Source organism: Arachis ipaensis, chromosome B6 (assembly GCF_059453495.1).
Source record: "Arachis ipaensis isolate K30076 ecotype BB chromosome B6, ASM5945349v1, whole genome shotgun sequence".
NCBI lineage: Eukaryota > Viridiplantae > Streptophyta > Magnoliopsida > Fabales > Fabaceae > Arachis > Arachis ipaensis.
In genome coordinates, this window is record NC_142441.1 from 70,434,779 (window position 1) to 70,452,711 (window position 17,933).

General features: G+C 38.5%; 1 non-coding gene across 1 annotated transcript; it reads right to left on the reverse strand.

Moving 5' to 3' along the window:
* Positions 1-15,390: 15,390 nt before the first annotated feature.
* Positions 15,391-15,498, reverse strand: LOC148561277 (small nucleolar RNA R71). Its single transcript, XR_015887106.1, has one exon. It is a non-coding gene; the product is annotated as a small nucleolar RNA R71 (small nucleolar RNA).
* Between the last annotated feature and the right edge of the window lie 2,435 nt (positions 15,499-17,933).

A 17,933-nucleotide genomic window follows, 5' to 3' on the forward strand; every position in this document is an offset into this window, starting at 1 on the left:
TCAGCAATTCCAATTTTCAATCAACTGCTGAGTTTGATAACTCAAGTGTCACCAATTACTTAACCAAAGCCAAAAGGGAAAAAATCCAAATTATTTATATCATAAATAAAAGAAAGCAAAAGAAAATCATAAATCTGAAATACCTCAAATTATATTAAATAGAATATTCAAATCTAACATGAGAAGGTTCATAAGCCAATTTGGCAACATAAGTAATTAACAAGTAAAGGCATTAGAATAACTAAAAGTATAAGAGAAACATAAATTAAAGGAACATTGAACCTGGAATTGAGAGGGAAATAACCCTAAACCCTAAACCCTAAACCCTAAACCCTAAACCCTAAACCCTAAAACCTAAGAGAGAGGAGAGAACCTCTCTCTAGAGAACTACATCTAAAACCTAAAATTGTATATTTTTAATGAATGATTCATGAATGATTTAATTCCCCCATTCTCCAGCCTCTATTATATGTTTCTGGGTTTGGATCTGGGCTGAAAAGGGGCCCAGAAATTGCTGAGGGCATTTTCTGTAGATTCCTTCATGTGGCGTCCATCACGCGTGCGCGTGGGTCACGCGTGCACGTCATTTGGGAGTTTTCCTTATCACGCGTACGCGTCAGTTACGCGTGCGCGTCAATTGAATATTTTTCTTTTCACGCGTACGCGTCAATCACATGTACGCGTCGCTTGTGCTCTGCACTAGGCACCCCTCTGCGTCGTCTAATGACAAGTCATCTTAGCCTAGTTTCACTAGCCTTTTTCTTTTGTTTTCAATTGAATTATGCACTTTCTTGAGCCATAAGCAAGCCAATTTGGTAGATTTTCATGCTTCCTTTGATTTAATCAACCATAGATGAATTAATGCAATTTCATGAGGTTTTATGCTATAATTGTCACATATTATGAAAGAATGAATATCTCATGATTTTGAGCATAGCTTTGATATGTTTGGTTTATTAATGATAGGTGAAGAAAGCTTGGAGAAAGGTTGAAGCAAGAAGGAATGGCTAGGAGGAAGAGAGGACAAAAAGTTTGAGCAAAAGTTTGCCTCAAAATTTAGCTCAAACTTTTGGAATAAGTGAAAACGAACCAGGGAGCAAAAAGCTTGACCAAAAGTTTGCCTCAAACTTTTGTGCAAACTTTTAGGCAAAAAGCTTGAGCAAAAGTTTGCCTCAAACTTTTTGGCAAACTTTTGGCATTACAAATCAACACCCTGGATAGCAAAAGTTTGCGCCAACGTTTGCCTCAAACTTTTTGGCAAACGTTGGCGCCATGAACAACACATCCTGGAGAGCAAAAGCTTGCGCCAACGTTTGCCTCAAACCTTTTGGCAAACGTTGGCGCCATGAGTGTGCAAGGGGGAGCCAACGTTTGAGCAAAAGTTTGACCCCAAACTTTAGCTCAAATGTTGGTAGCAGCAAAATGGGGTGGCTGATATGAAAAGTTTGAGTAAAAGTTTGCCTCAAACTTTTACTCAAACTTTTATTCAAGCTTACATGATTCCAAACCCGGTTCACTTCGGTTCTTCTCCAAACTCCAAGAGCAATCAACCAAGGCCTCTATCAACCCAATTCCATCAAGAGCAAAGGCCCAATTGAAGGCTTGAAGACCATTTGAAGAAAGTGTATAAATAGCATAGGATTTAAGTTTTTGGAGAGCTTTCTTTTCGGTTTTGATTAGTACACTTAGTAGAGAGCTCAGTTTACATTTCTTGGCATTGTTGTTTTAATTCAAGGGAATTTGGGAGGAGAATTGATTTCTCTTCTTCCTTGTTCTTGCCCATCACTCTTTACTTTTCTTGTCTTGGATCTTGGGTTGGAGAATTGAAGAAAATCTGTTTCAATATCATCCTGAGATCTCTCTGTTTCATTTTACTGCATAATTGAATTTCCATTTTGGTTAATTGCTTCTGTCTTCTACTTTCTCTGCAATTTACAATTCCTTTGCAATTGTTCTTGTTGGATCTAGGAAGGCATTGAAATCTAGACTTGGTTATCTAGTCTCTTGAGTCCTGAGATCTGAATTCTCATTTTACTTTCTCTGTTTAACGCTTTTCATGCTCATTTACAATTCTGTTTTTAGATCCGATTCAATTCAAGTCATCTTATATTTCTCTGTTTGTTGAATTTAATTTTTTTCTTGTTTAATCTCTGCAAATCCAATTCCCAATTCCCTTTACAATTCAAGCCATTTACATTTCTTGCACTTTAAGATTCTGCAATTTACATTTCTTGCGTTCTAAGTTTCTGCCATTTAATTTCTTGTTCTTTAAGATTCAGCACTTTAAATTTCAGTTCTCTTTAATTTCATGCAATTTACCCATTCCCTTTACTTTCTATGCAATTTAAATTATGCAAATCACAAATCTCTCAACCAAATCTTGATTCACTTGACTAAATCAACCACTAAACTAAAATTGCTCAATCCTTCAATCCCTGTGGGATCGACCTCACTCCCGTGAGTTTTTATTACTTGATGCGACCCGGTGCACTTGCCGGTGAGTTTTGTGTCGGATCGTTTTCCGCACATCAAGTTTTTGGCGCCGTTGCCGGGGATTGATTAGATTGACAATGATTAAGTGAAGTGGAGATCTAGATTAAGCACTTTTTCTTTTCTGTCCTTTAATTTTCAATTAACCCATTAACTGTTTGAATTTTTGCTTAAGCTAACTAAAACTTCATTCTAGCAGTAGATTGAAGTGTCACTGGTCTGTGTGTTTCTTATGTTCTGCTTGTATGTCAGGTACAAGAAGAACCACACCCACCTTTCATGAACAAGACAAAAGAACTCTCAGGAGGTTAAGAAGAGCTGAAAGAGGGAAAAATATTGTTGGAGAAGAGGAATCAGAAGAAGAATTCCAAGATATGGAGGAACATTCAACCAATCCACCTGGTGGAGCAGACAACAACAATAACAACCCACCCCAGAGGAGAGTTTTGGCCTCCTATACCTTTGCAAATGCTAGACATTGTGGAAGCAGCATTCTCACCCCTAATGTCAATGCAAATAACTTTGAATTGAAGCCACAACTCATTACATTGGTCCAAAACAACTGCTCGTTTGGGGGAGGACCATTGGAGGATCCAAATCAACATCTATCTACCTTCTTAAGGATTTGTGACACTGTCAAGTCCAATGGCGTGAATCCTGAGACTTACAAGCTTCTGCTGTTCCCGTTCTCATTAAGGGACAAGGCCGCACAATGGCTTGAAAATTTTCCTCAAGGAAGCATCACTAGCTGGGATGATTTGGTGACTAAATTTCTAGCCAAATTCTATCCACCTCAAAGAGTCATCAGGCTGAAAACTGAGGTGCAAACATTCACACAATTGGATGCTGAAAATCTGTATGAAGCATGGGAGAGATACAAGGCTCTGCTGAGGAAATGTCCACCAGAAATATTCACTGAGTGGGACAAGCTACAGAACTTCTATGAAGGACTCACTCTAAAGGCTCAAGAATCACTTGACCACTCAGCTGGAGGATCATTGCAGCTGATGAAAACAGCAGAAGAAGCTCAAAATCTTATTGACATGGTGGACAACAATCAATATTTCTTTGCTTACCAAAGAAATCGCCAACCATCACAAAGGAGAGGAGTAATGGAGCTAGAAGGAGTGGACTCAATCTTGGCTCAAAACAAGATGATGCAGCAGCAAATTCAACAACAATTTGAGCAAATGGCCAAGAGGATTGATAGCCTCCAAGTTGCAGCAGTTAACACAAGCCAACCATCATCCACATGGGGGCAAAATGAAGAAACTCAAGAAGAACAACAACAAGAGCAAGTACAGTATATGCACAACCAAGGACCAAATGAAGTGTATGGTGATACATACAATCCATCCTGGAAGAACCACCCAAACCTCAGATGGGGAGATAACCACACCCAAAACCAACAACCATGGCAGAGGAACTCAAACCAAAACAACCCAAGAAGCAACCAAAACCACAACCAACAGCAAACTAACCAAAACACATACAGAAAACCTCAAAACAACTACAACAACCTCATCTAGTACCAATCTAACAACCAACCCACCAACCAAAATGCCTACCATCCACCACCCACATCTCACAACCCACCACAAATATCACCTGAATCTCAAAGAATCACTAACTTGGAGACCTTGATAAACAAAATGTTGAAACACCAGGAAATGACAACCAAGAACCATGAAGCCTCCTTGAAGAGCCTAGAGAGGCAACTTGGGCAAATATCCAAACAGATTTCTGTTGAGAGACCTTCAAGCTCACTACCGAGTGACACAATCCCAAATCCTAAGGAAGAATGCAAGGCAATACAATTAAGGAGTGGGAGAACATTGATGAGCAACAATGACACTACAAAGAAGCAAGCAGAGAGCAGCAAAAGGCCAATAGAAGATGAGGAGCAAACAAAGGAAGATGAAGCCAAGGATCAAGTTGTGATGCTAAACAAGAGCACTGAGAAACTCAAAGAGAAGGATAACCAGTCACACAGTTCAAAAGAAGTGATTCAGGGACAGCAGCAAGTAGGAAAGAGCATCACACCCCCACTGCCATATCCCCAGAAGTTCAACAAAGAGGCTAAGGACCAACATTTTCATAAGTTCCTTGAGATTTTCAAGAAGCTGGAGATCAATATTCCTTTGGCTGAAGCACTTGAACAAATGCCTCTGTATGCCAAGTTTTTGAAGGAACTCATCAATAAGAAAAGAAGTTGGGATGAGAAAGAAACCATACTGCTTACTGAGGAATGCAGGGCCTTGATTCAAAAAGGGCTTCCTCCGAAGCTTGAGGACCCAGGGAGCTTCTTGCTGCCTTGCACCATTGGGGAATTAACCATCACTAAAGCAATGTGCGATCTAGGAGCAAGTATTAACTTAATACCATCCTCCTTGGTGAAAAAGCTGTGTATAGAGGAAGTTAAACCGGTACAGATATCTCTAGAGCTAGTAGATAAGTCAACGGTATACCCCAGGGGTATGATTGAAAACCTTCTGGTCAAGGTAGAAAATTTCATATACCCTGCAGATTTTGTGGTTCTAGATTCAGATGGGGATGATGGTGACTCTATTATACTGGGAAGGCCATTCTTGGCCACTGCTAGAGCTATCATAGACATAGAGCAAGGAGAACTAACTCTCAGGATGCATGATAAGAGTGTCACTCTGAAGGTATTACCAGAAGCCCAGTTTAGTAATGAGAGGAGGGACTATATGGAAATTGACAAGGTGATTCACAACAACATCCCAAGGCAGAAGATTGTGCAGAAGGATGAAAAAGTCCAAGAGGATATTGGAGTATTATCCACTGAAGAGAGAAATCCCCAAGGAAAGTCTACAGCCATAAAAGAAAGATCAACAAAAAAGGGGATGAAACGCAGAAACAAAACAAAAAGGGGTTGGAAGAATAGGAAGATTCCAACAGAGGGGCTTTCCAAAGGTGACAAAGTGCAATTGATATATCAACAACTGGGAGCAAGCCAACAGACTGATGACTATTACACTGTCAGCAACATAATCTCGTTGGAACATGCTGAAATTGAACACCAGAGAACAAAGAGGAGGATCACAGTCAGGGGAGATAAGTTGAGGCACTACAATCCTCAACCACCATAAAAGAAAGCTCCAATGTCAAGCTAGTGACAATAAAAGAGCGTTCCATGGGAGGCAACCCATGATTTAAGATTATTGTCATTTTAAATTCAATAAGCTATGATCACCTGAGCATGAATTTTTTTCTTTTCATGGACGTACTTAATGAATGCATGCAAAATTTTTTTTACATATGCTAAGACTTCTAAAGTTTGGTGTGCCTTCAAGCACACCAAACCAGTGTTACAAACATTTTCATACTATAAGCCTAGCATATGACCAAACACTAAGTTTGGTGTTTCTTTTCTCATAAAAATTAAAAATCATGCATCAATGATCATACATTATCTCTTACTGAGACTTTTCAATTAAAAAGAAATCATATTCTGTGATGAAGGCATCAATTGTGGTTAACTACTAGCATCTCACATTTACTTCTTAAGCAAAAAAAAAAAACACCTTGATGCACTGATTCAGGGATACAATTGATCCTTCATGAAAAAAAAAAGAGAAAAAGGAAAATTATGATGAAAACATTTCTTATAAACATTTAATCAAGAGTGACATTGGGATTTCACTAGTTGGAGGAAGAGACACATTTTGTAACTATAAGACCAAACATTAAGTTTGGTGTCCTCCAAGAAAAGTCACGGTTCAAATGGATATAAGGAATGATGATTCATATAGTGTTAAAGAAGGAAGCATTCTTGCCACAGTTTGATTATGCTAATATGTGTTGTCTTGTTGTGATGACTAGGTGGTCTAAAGAACACTCAATGAAAAAGACAAGACAAAGGAAAGCATAGCATGAGGACAAAATCTCATCACATGCCTCAAAAGGAGAATCTGCCACTCCTTGAGATGATCACGGTAAAGACAATTGAAGAAGCAAGCTTTGTCTTCATTCATCCTTACATGCACACCTTTGATTCACATAGTATCTAATTGCATCCTAGCCCTTCATTGTTCATTTAAATAACACACCACCTTCAAGCCATGCATATGACCGAATCCTTGCACTCCAACCATTTAAACTCCATTCCCTTCATCACTTCTCATCATAATAAGCTCAGCCTCAAACTTTTTCTTGCTCCAAACACACATCAAAATCTTCAACATTCTTCACACCCCCTTTAACCCCAGAGAGATCAAACGACCAAGTGATCATAGCCTCTTCCTCAAGAACCAAACGAAGAAAAGGGAAAGATCCCATGGTGGAGGAGAGCACCCCTGAATATGACCGGTGGAGATTCAAATCTTGGCACCATTAATTACAAATTGAATGGATGAATGAGAAGAAGATATATCCAGAAGTTCCACTCTTGCTACCGGATGATGGATGCCAAGAAATGAAGGACAAGATTAGAAAAAGGAGGTGGGAAGAACTCATATCACCAATCACCCGGATCAATGCTAACATAATAAGAGAGTTCTATGCCAATGTCTCAAGGCTTGACATGAGTGAGGCTCCAACATACAAGAGCTATGTGCGGGGAGTGGAAGTAGACTTTAGCTCGGAGGCCATCAAGAAAGTCTTGGGACTAAAATCAGTCCGCTTTAGTGAACCGGGATACCACCAAAGGATAAATGGAGATCCGGATTATGAGAGAATTTCTAGAAATATTTGTATGGAGAACTCAGAATGGGAAGGAGATGCCAAGAACAAATACAAGTATCTTAAGAGAGGTAACCTTACCCCGGAAGCAAAGGGATGGTATGAGATTTTGAAAAGATCAATCCTGGGCACAGTAAACACCTCAGAAGTCAACAGGAAGAGAGCTATTATGTTGCATTGCATCATTGTGGGAGGAGAGGTAAAAGTGCATGAAATCCTTGCAAAAGACATTCAAAAACTTGCAGAGAAGAACTCGGCCGGGTCTTGGTTATACTACCCAAGTACCATTTGGAGGTTGTGTGCAAAAGCTAAAGTACCAATGGAGGAGGAGAACCCAATGTGGTTGAGCCAGGGCATGCCTATAACCATTGAAAGAATGATGATGGCTCTTGAAGCACATCAAGGCTGAAGACCACACGGAGGAAGGAAAAGAGAAGAACCAATGGAGGAAGAAGAATTACAAGAGGAAGAAGAGCCACAAGAGGAGGAGGAACAGCAGCACATTCCCCTACATAACAATCTGGACATGACTCAAATGCAGGAAGCAATTGGAAGATTATCACAACAGTACATGAGAATTCAAGAAAGGCAAAAGGAATACCATTCACTATACATGAAAAACCAACAAGAGCAAGAAGAACGGGAGCTAAGAATGATGAACAAACAAAGTGAATTTGAGTCAAAATTCCTTGTGATGCAAGAAGAGCATGCTTTTCAATCTCATGAATCATTTGGAAAGTTGGAACAAATGCAAGCTGAACATTTGAGGGCTCTCAAAGAGTTCACAACACTCCAAGATGCAAGATATGAAGTCCAAGCCAACTACAACATAAATAGTCAAATCAAGCTGAACTATATTAGAGAGCATCTGCACAACATGGATCCAGCTTTTCCAACTTTTGATGAATTCTTCAAAAGGAGAAGTGAGATAGAAGTAAGCAATGCTATGAAGCTTGAAGATAGAGTAGAGAAAGTGATGAATAGAGCTGGTTTCTGGCGGGATCAACAGACAACAGACATGGACACAGGGAACACCAGCAACCAAGTGTATGAAAGAAGAAAGAAAAAGCATAACAAATGAAAGGTGGACTTGCTCCTTGTTCATCACTACAAAGAAAAAGCATGCATTGTATCTGTTTTAAGTTGTCTTTGCATCTTTAAGTAGTTATTTTAATTAATAGTCTTTGCATTATGTTTGTTTCTCTTAAAATAAGTAAGCTAGCCTATGTGTGTGCTTGTGTGTTTACTTTCACTGAACAAAAAGCATGCTTTGTCCCCTGCATTTTCAATTCAATAAAAGAAATGTTTGAATGTGAAGTGAGATAGTTCTCTGTTAGATAGAAGTACAATAAAAGTAAGTGGTGGTATGTATGTGTGATTGTATGATAGCCCACTTTTAGTGAATAAGAGAACTAGAATGTCTCCTTCTAAGTAGAAAGTGGCCTACTGTCTATGAATCTCAATCAAATAAAGATCCTTGGTTAGAAAGAAAAACAAAAAGAAAGAAAAAAGGGGAGAAAAAGAAATAGCCAAAGAGTGGCAGAACAAAAGAAACAAAAAGAAACAAAGCTGGACACCAATAGCTTGAAGCTTAGAATATATGCCTGTGGTGTCTTTGTATTAGGATCTGCTTAGACTACTAAGTTCTTTGGAGTGCATCAACACTCGGTGACTTGGGTTAACTAACCCGGGATCATCAGCTGAAAGTCCACTATCAAGAGCAACCTAACTACAAGGCATTTAGTAGCCCAAAGAGGTGCTGGGCATCAATGTTTTAAGAAGGAATGTGAGCCAAGTGTCTATAGTGAATAATGTGTCAAGTATAAAGAAAAGAAAATGAACTTGCTACACATGACACTCAAATAAAGCTTATGAACAAAATAATAGTCAAGGATAAAGGAATAATGAGAGGTCATAGCAGTATGTTACTTGAAGCTTGAAGGAGACTTTCTAGGCTTAAGAGTCAATAAAAAGTGAGTGTTTAAATATCCACATAAAACCCCATGAACTACCAATAACACTCTACTAGCATGAACATCCTCTTCCATTTCATTCTTTCTTCTCAATAAATCTTTTCTTGCTTGGGGACAAGCAAGCTTTAAGTTTGGTGTTGTGATGACAAGTCATCTTAGCCTAGTTTCACTAGCCTTTTTCTTTTGTTTTCAATTGAATTATGCACTTTCTTGAGCCATAAGCAAGCCAATTTGGTAGATTTTCATGCTTCCTTTGATTTAATCAACCATAGATGAATTAATGCAATTTCATGAGGTTTTATGCTATAATTGTCACATATTATGAAAGAATGAATATCTCATGATTTTGAGCATAGCTTTGATATGTTTGGTTTATTAATGATAGGTGAAGAAAGCTTGGAGAAAGGTTGAAGCAAGAACGAATGGCTAGGAGGAAGAGAGGAAAAAAAGTTTGAGCAAAAGTTTGCCTCAAACTTTAGCTCAAACTTTTGGAATAAGTGAAAACGAACCAGGGAGCAAAAAGCTTGAGCAAAAGTTTGCCTCAAACTTTTTGGCAAACTTTTGGCATCACAAATCAACACCCTGGATAGCAAAAGTTTGCGCCAACGTTTGCCTCAAACTTTTTGGCAAACGTTGGCGCCATGAACAACACACCCTGGAGAGCAAAAGCTTGCGCCAACGTTTGCCTCAAAATTTTTGGCAAACGTTGGCGCCATGAACAACACACCCTGGAGAGCAAAAGCTTGCGCCAACGTTTGCCTCAAAATTTTTGGCAAACGTTGGCGCCATGAGTGTGCAAGGGGGAGCCAACGTTTGAGCAAAAGTTTGACCACAAACTTTAGCTCAAACGTTGGTAGCAGCAAAATGGGGTGGCTGATATGAAAAGTTTGAGTAAAAGTTTGCCTCAAACTTTTACTCAAACTTTTACTCAAGCTTACATGATTCCAAACCCGGTTCACTTCGGTTCTTCTCCAAACTCCAAGAGCAATCAACCAAGGCCTCTATCAACCCAATTCCATCAAGAGCAAAGGCCCAATTGAAGGCTTGAAGACCATTTGAAGAAAGTGTATAAATAGCATAGGATTTAAGTTTTTGGAGAGCTTTCTTTTCGGTTTTGATTAGTACACTTAGTAGAGAGCTCACTTTACATTTCTTGGCATTGTTGTTTTAATTCAAGGGAATTTGGAAGGAGAATTGATTTCTCTTCTTCCTTGTTCTTGCCCAGCACTCTTTACTTTTCTTGTCTTGGATCTTGGGTTGGAGAATTGAAGGAAATCTATTTCAATCTCATCCTGAGATCTCTCTGTTTTATTTTACTGCATAATTGAATTTCCATTTTGGTTAATTGCTTCTGTCTTCTACTTTCTCTGCAATTTACAATTTACAATTTACAATTCCTTTGCAATTGTTCTTGTTGGATCTAGGAAGGCATTGAGATCTAGACTTTGTTATCTAGTCTCTTGAGTCCTGAGATCTGAATTCTCATTTTACTTTCTCTGTTTAACGCTTTTCATGCTCATTTACAATTCTGTTTTTAGATCCGATTCAATCCAAGTCATCTTATATTTCTCTGTTTGTTGAATTTAATTTTTTCCTTGTTTAATTTCTGCAAATCCAATTCCCAATTCCCTTTACAATTCAAGCCATTTACATTTCTTGCACTTTAAGATTCTGCAATTTACATTTCTTGCGTTCTAAGTTTCTGCCATTTAATTTCTTGTTCTTTAAGATTTAGCACTTTAAATTTTAGTTCTCTTTAATTTCATGCAATTTACCCATTCCCTTTACTTTCAATGCAATTTAAATTCTGCAAATCACAAATCTCTCAACCAAATCTTGATTCGCTTGACTAAATCAACCACTAAACTAAAATTGCTCAATCCTTCAATCCCTGTGGGATCGACCTCACTCCCGTGAGTTTTTATTACTTGATGCGACCCGGTGCACTTGCCGGTGAGTTTTGTGTCGGATCGTTTTCCGCACATCATCGTCCATGCGTGCGCGTCGCTGGCATTTTCTTTAAAACTCCATTTCTGTGCGTTCCTTCCATTTTTGCGTGATTCCTTTCTATCTTCTAAGCCATTCCTGCTGATGAGCGGATAATTTATACGCTTTTTGGCATTGTTTTTAGTATGTTTTTAGTAGAATCTAGTTACTTTTAGGGATGTTTTCATTAGATTTTATGTTAAATTCACATTTTTGGACTTTACTATGAGTTTGTGTGTTTTTCTGTGATTTCAGGTATTTTCTGGCTGAAATTGAGGGACTTGAGCAAAAATCAGATTCAGAGGTTGAAGAAGGACTGTTGATGCTGTTGGATTCTGACCTCCCTGCACTCAAAGTGGATTTTCTGGAGCTACAGAACTCGAAATGGCGCGCTTCCAATTGCGTTGGAAAGTAGACATCCGGGGATTTCCAGCAATGTATAATAGTCCATACTTTGCCCAAGTTTAGACGACGCAAACTGGCGTTCAATGCAAGCTCTCTGCCCAATTCTGGCGTCCAGCGCCAGAAACAAGCTGCAAAGTGGAGTTCAACGCCCAAACTGGCACAAAAGCTGGCGTTCAACTCCAAGAAGGACCTCTACACGTGCAACACTCAAGCTCAGCCCAAGCACACACCAAGTGGGCCCCAGAAGTGGATTTATGCATCAATTACTTACTTCTGTAAACCCTAGTAGCTAGTTTATTATAAATAGAACTTGTTATCATTGTATTCACAGTCTTGGTTACTCCGGTTCCCCTCTGGGGCCGAGACCAATGAACTCCATTATCACTTATGTATTTTCAACGGTAGAGTTTCTACACTCCATAGATTAAGGTGTGGAGCTCTGCTGTTCCTCAAAGATTAATGCAAAGTACTACTGTTTTCTATTCAATTCATCTTATTTCGCTTCTAAGATATTCATTCACACTTCAACCTGAATGTGATGAACGTGACAATCATCATCATTCCTTATGAACGCGTGCCTGACAACCACTTCCGTTCTACATTAGATTGAATGAGTATCTCTTAGATCTCTTAATCGGAATCTTCGTGGTATAAGCTAGAATGATGGCGGCATTCAAGAGAATCCGGAAGGTCTAAACCTTGTCTGTGGTATTCCGAGTAGGATTCAATGATTGAATGACTGTGACGAGCTTCAAACTCGCGATTGCTGGGTGTAGTGACAGACGCAAAAGGATAGTAAATCCTATTCCAGCATGATCGAGAACTGACAGATGAATAGCCGTGCCGTGACAGGGTGCGTTGACCACTTTCACTGAGAGGATAGGATGTAACCATTGACAAGGGTGATGCCTCCAGACGATTAGCCGTGCCGTGACAGGGCATTTGGATCATTTTCCCGAGAGAAGACCGAAAGTAGCCATTGACAATGGTGATGCATTACATAAAGCCAGCCATGGAACGGAGTAAGACTGATTGGATGAAGATAGCAGGAAAGCAAAGGTTCAGAGGAACGAAAGCATCTCTATTCGCTTATCTGAAATTCTCACCAATGATTTACATAAGTATTTCTATCCCTATTTTATTAATTAATTTCGAAAACTCCATTACTATTTTATATCCGCCTGACTGAGATTTACAAGGTGACCATAGCTTGCTTCATACCAACAATCTCCGTGGGATTCGACCCTTACTCACGTAAGGTATTACTTGGACGACCTAGTGCACTTGCTGGTTAGTTGTGCGAAGTTGTGAACCATGGTATTAGCATCATATTTTTGGTGCCATTGCCAGGGAAAGAAAGAGCAATGAATTTTACATAATCAAAGTGTAATCACAATTTCTGCACACCAAGTTTTTGGCGCCGTTGCCGGGGATTGTTCGAGTTTGGACAACTGATGGTTCATCTTGTTGCTCAGATTGGGTAACTTTCTTTTTGTTTTGTTTTCAAAAATTTTTCAAAAATCTTTCAAAAATTTTTCCTTTGTTTTCGAAAAAAAAAATTTAAAATAAAAATGTTTTTAAAAATATTATTTTTTCTTCATAATTTTTAAGAATGAATTCTAGTGTTTCATGAAGCATGTTGAAGCCTATTTGGCTGTAAAGCCATACCCAAACTGCTTTGGGATTGGTCTTCAACTAATCACCTCAGTGGAGCCATGCCCAATCCTTCTGGATAGGGTATGTCAGGCGTGTCATGTCTGAGTTACATACTAAAGCTTGGATGGCTATTAAGCCATGCCTGACCCTTTGATTGGAGCTTTAGAGCATAAGATTCCTGGAATTCATATTAAAAATTTTGGAATCCTTATTTTTGTTTTTCAAATTATTTTCAAAAAAAAAATACAAAAAAATTATAAAATCATAAAAATCAAAAATATTTTCATGTTTCTTGTTTGAGTCATGTTATAAGTTTGGTGTCAATTGCATACTCATCTTGCATTTTTCGAAAATTTTCATGCATTCATAGTGTTCTTCATGATCTTCAAGTTGTTCTTGGTAAGTCCTCTTGTTTGATCTTTGCATTTGCATGTTTTGTGTCTTTTCTTGTTTTTCATATGCATTCTTGAAATCTTAGTGTCTAAGCATTAAAGAATTCTAAGTATTGGTGTCTTGCATGTTTTCTTTGCATAAAAAATTTTTTCAAAAATATGTTCTTGATGTTCATCATGATCTTCATAGTGTTCTTGGTGTTCATCTTGACATTCATAGCATTCTTGCATGCATCACATGTTTTGATCTAAAATTCTCATGCATTGCATAATTTTCATGTTTTTCTCTCTCATTATTAAAAATTCAAAAAAATCAAAAAATATCTTTCCCTCTTTTCTCTCATAATTTCGAAAATTAGATTTGACTTTTTCAAAACTTTTTAAAAATCAAGTTGTTTCTTATGAGTCAAATCAAATTTTCAATTTGAAAATCTTATCTTTTTCAAAATCTTTTTCAAAAATAAAATCTTTTTCATTTTTCTTAGTCATTTTCGAAAATTATAAAAATGTTTTTCAAAAATCTTTTTCTTATCTTTATCACATAATTTTCGAAAATAACATCACCAATTAATGTTTTGATTCAAAAATTTCAAGTTTGTTACTTGCTTGTTAAGAAAGATTCAAACTTTAAGTTCTAGAATCATATCTTGTGATTTCTTGTGAATCAAGTCATTAATTGTGATTTTAAAAAAATCAAATCTTTTTCAAAAACTAATTTCAATCATATCTTTTCAAAAATATCTTCTTATCTTATCCTTTTCAAAAATTTGATTTCAAAATATCTTTTCTAACTCCCTAACTTCTTATCTTTTCAAAATTTGTTTCAACTAACAAACTAACTTTTTGTTTGTTTCTTATCTTTTTCAAAACCACCTAACTAACTCTCTCTGTCTCTCTCTCTCTCTCTCTAATTTTTGAAAATAACTCCCTCTTTTTCAAAATTTCTTTTTAATTAAACTAATTATTTTATTTTTTATTTGAATTTTCGAAAAACTACTAACCCTTTTCAAAATTAATTTTCGAAAATTACTAACCCTTTTTCAAAAATTATTTTCAAAAATCCTCTCCCTCTCTCATCTTATTCTATTTATTTATTCATCTACTAACACTTCATCTCACCCAAATTCGAACCCTCTCTTCCATCTGTGTTCGAATTTCTTCTTCTTCTTTTCTTCTACTCACACTGGGACCTCTATACTGTGGTAAAAAGGACCCCTATTATTATTATTTTTCTGTTCTCTCTTTTTCATATGAGTAGGAGCAAAGACAAGAATATTCTTGTTGAAGCAGATCCAGAACCTGAAAGGACTCTGAAAAGGAAACTAAGAGAAGCTAAAATACAACAATCCAGAGATAACCTTTCAGAAATTTTCGAACAAGAAGAGGAGATGGCAGCCGAAAATAATAATAATGCAAGGAGAATGCTTGGTGACTTTACTGCACCTAATTCCAATTTACATGGAAGAAGCATCTCCATTCCTGCCATTGGAGCAAACAATTTTGAGCTGAAACCTCAGCTAGTTTCTCTAATGCAGCAGAACTGCAAGTTTCATGGACTTCCATCTGAAGATCCTTTTCAGTTCTTAACTGAATTCTTGCAGATCTGTGATACTATTAAGACTAATGGAGTAGATCCTGAAGTCTACAGGCTTATGCTTTTCCCATTTTCTGTAAGAGACAGAGCTAGAATCTGGTTGGACTCTCAACCCAAAGATAGCCTGAACTCTTGGGATAAGCTGGTCACGGCTTTCTTAGCCAAGTTCTTTCCTCCTCAAAAGCTGAACAAGCTTAGAGTGGATGTTCAAACCTTCAAACAAAAAGATGGTGAATCCCTCTATGAAGCTTGGGAAAGATACAAACAGTTGACCAAAAAGTGTCCTTCTGACATGCTTTCAGAATGGACCATCCTGGATATATTCTATGATGGTTTATCTGAGCTATCAAAGATGTCATTGGATACTTCTGCAGGTGGATCCATTCACCTAAAGAAAACGCCTGCAGAAGCTCAAGAACTCATTGACATGGTTGTTAATAACCAGTTTATGTACACTTCTGAGAGGAATCCTGTGAGTAATGGGACGCCTATGAAGAAGGGAGTTCTTGAAATTGATACTCTGAATGCCATATTGGCTCAGAATAAAATATTGACTCAGCAAGTCAATATGATTTCTCAGAGTCTGAATGGAATGCAAGCTGCATCCAACAGTACTCAAGAGGCTTCTCCTGAAGAAGAAGCTTATGATCCTGAGAACCCCGCAATAGCAGAGGTAAATTACATGGGTGAACCTTATGGAAACACCTATAATCCATCATGGAGAAATCATCCAAATCTCTCATGGAAGGATCAAAGGCCTCAGCAAGGCTTTAATAATGGTGGAAGAAACAGGTTTAACAATAATAAACCTTTTCCATCATCCACTCAGCAACAGACAGAGAACTCTGAACAAAATACTTCTAATTTAGCAAACTTAGTTTCTGATCTATCCAAGGCCACTGTAAGTTTCATGAATGAAACAAGGTCTTCCATTAGAAATTTGGAAGCACAAGTGGGCCAGCTAAGTAAAAGGATCACTGAAATCCCTCCTAGTACTCTCCCAAGCAATACAGAAGAGAATCCAAAAGGAGAGTGCAAGGCCATTGACATAAGCACCATGGCCGAACCTGTAAGGGAAGGAGAAGACGTGAATCCCAAGGGGGAAGACCTCCTGGGACGTCCAGTGATCAATAAGGAGTTTCCCTCTGAGGAACCAAAGGAATCTGAGACTCATCTAGAAACCATAGAGATTCTATTGAACCTCCTTATGCCATTCATGAGCTCTGATGAGTATTCCTCTTTTGAGGAGAATGAGGATGTCACTGAAGAGCAAACTGCCAAGTTTCTTGGTGCAATCATGAAACTAAATGCCAAATTATTTGGCATTGATACTTGGGAAGATGAACCTCCCTTGTTCATCAATGAACTAAGTGATCTGGATCAACTGACATTGCCTCAGAAGAGACAGGATCCTGGAAAGTTCATAATACCTTGTACTATAGGCACCATGATCTTTAAGGCTCTGTGTGACCTTGGTTCAGGGATAAACCTCATGCCCCTCTCTGTAATAGAGAAACTGGGAATCTATGGGGTGCAAGCTGCTAAAATCTCATTAGAGATGGTAGATAATTCAAGAAAACAAGCTTATGGACAAGTAGAGGATGTGTTAGTAAAGGTTGAAGGCCTTTACATCCCTGCTGATTTCATAGTCCTGGATACTGGAAAGGAAGAGGATGAATCCATCATCCTAGGAAGACCTTTCCTAGCCACAGCAAGAGTTGTGATTGATGTGGACAGAGGAGAATTGATCCTTCAATTAAATAAGGACAACCTTGTGTTTACAACTCAAGGATCTCTCTCTGCATCCATGGAGAGGAAGCAGAAAAAGCTTCTCTCAAAGCAGAGTCAAACAAAGCCCCCACAGTCAAACTCTAAGTTTGGTGTTGGGAGGCCACAACCAAACTCTAAGTTTGGTGTCAAACCCCCATATCCAAACTCTAAGTTTGGTGTTGGAAGGTCTCAACAAAGCTCTGCACATCTGTGAGGCTCCATGAGAGCCCACTGTCAAGCTATTGACATTAAAGAAGCGCTTGTCGGGAGGCAACCCAATTTTTATTTATCTAACTATATTTTTCTTGGTTATATGTCTTTATAGGTTCATGATCATGTGGAGTCACAAAATAAATATAAAAATTGAAAACGAAATCAAAAATAGCAGAAGAAAAATCACACCCTGGAGGAAGCATCTGCCTGGCGTTCAACGCCAGAACAGAGCATGGTTCTGGCGCTGAACGCCCAAAATGGGCAGTATCTGGGCGCTGAACGCCCAAAATGGGCATCATCTGGGTGCTGAACGCCAGAATTACACCCTGGAGAGGAGCTGGCGCTGAATGCCCAGAACAAGCATGGTGTTCAACGCCAGAAATGGGCAACAAATGGGCGTTGAACGCCCAAAATGGGCACCAACCTGGCGCTAAACGCCCAGAGTTGTGTGCAAGAGCATTTTACATGCCTAATTTGGTGCAAGGTTGTAAATCCTTGAACACCTCAGGATCTGTGGACCCCACAAGATCATCTCAGGATCTATGGACCCCACAGGATCACCTCAGGATCTGTGGACCCCGCAGGATCCCCACCTACCTCCACTCTCTTTCACACCATCCCATAAACACTCTTCCCAAAAATCCTTCACCAATCACCTCAATTCCTCTTCCCCATCACCTCTTCACCACTCAGATCCTTCCACTCTTCCCCATAAACCTACCTCATAAACTCCACCTACCTTCAAAATTC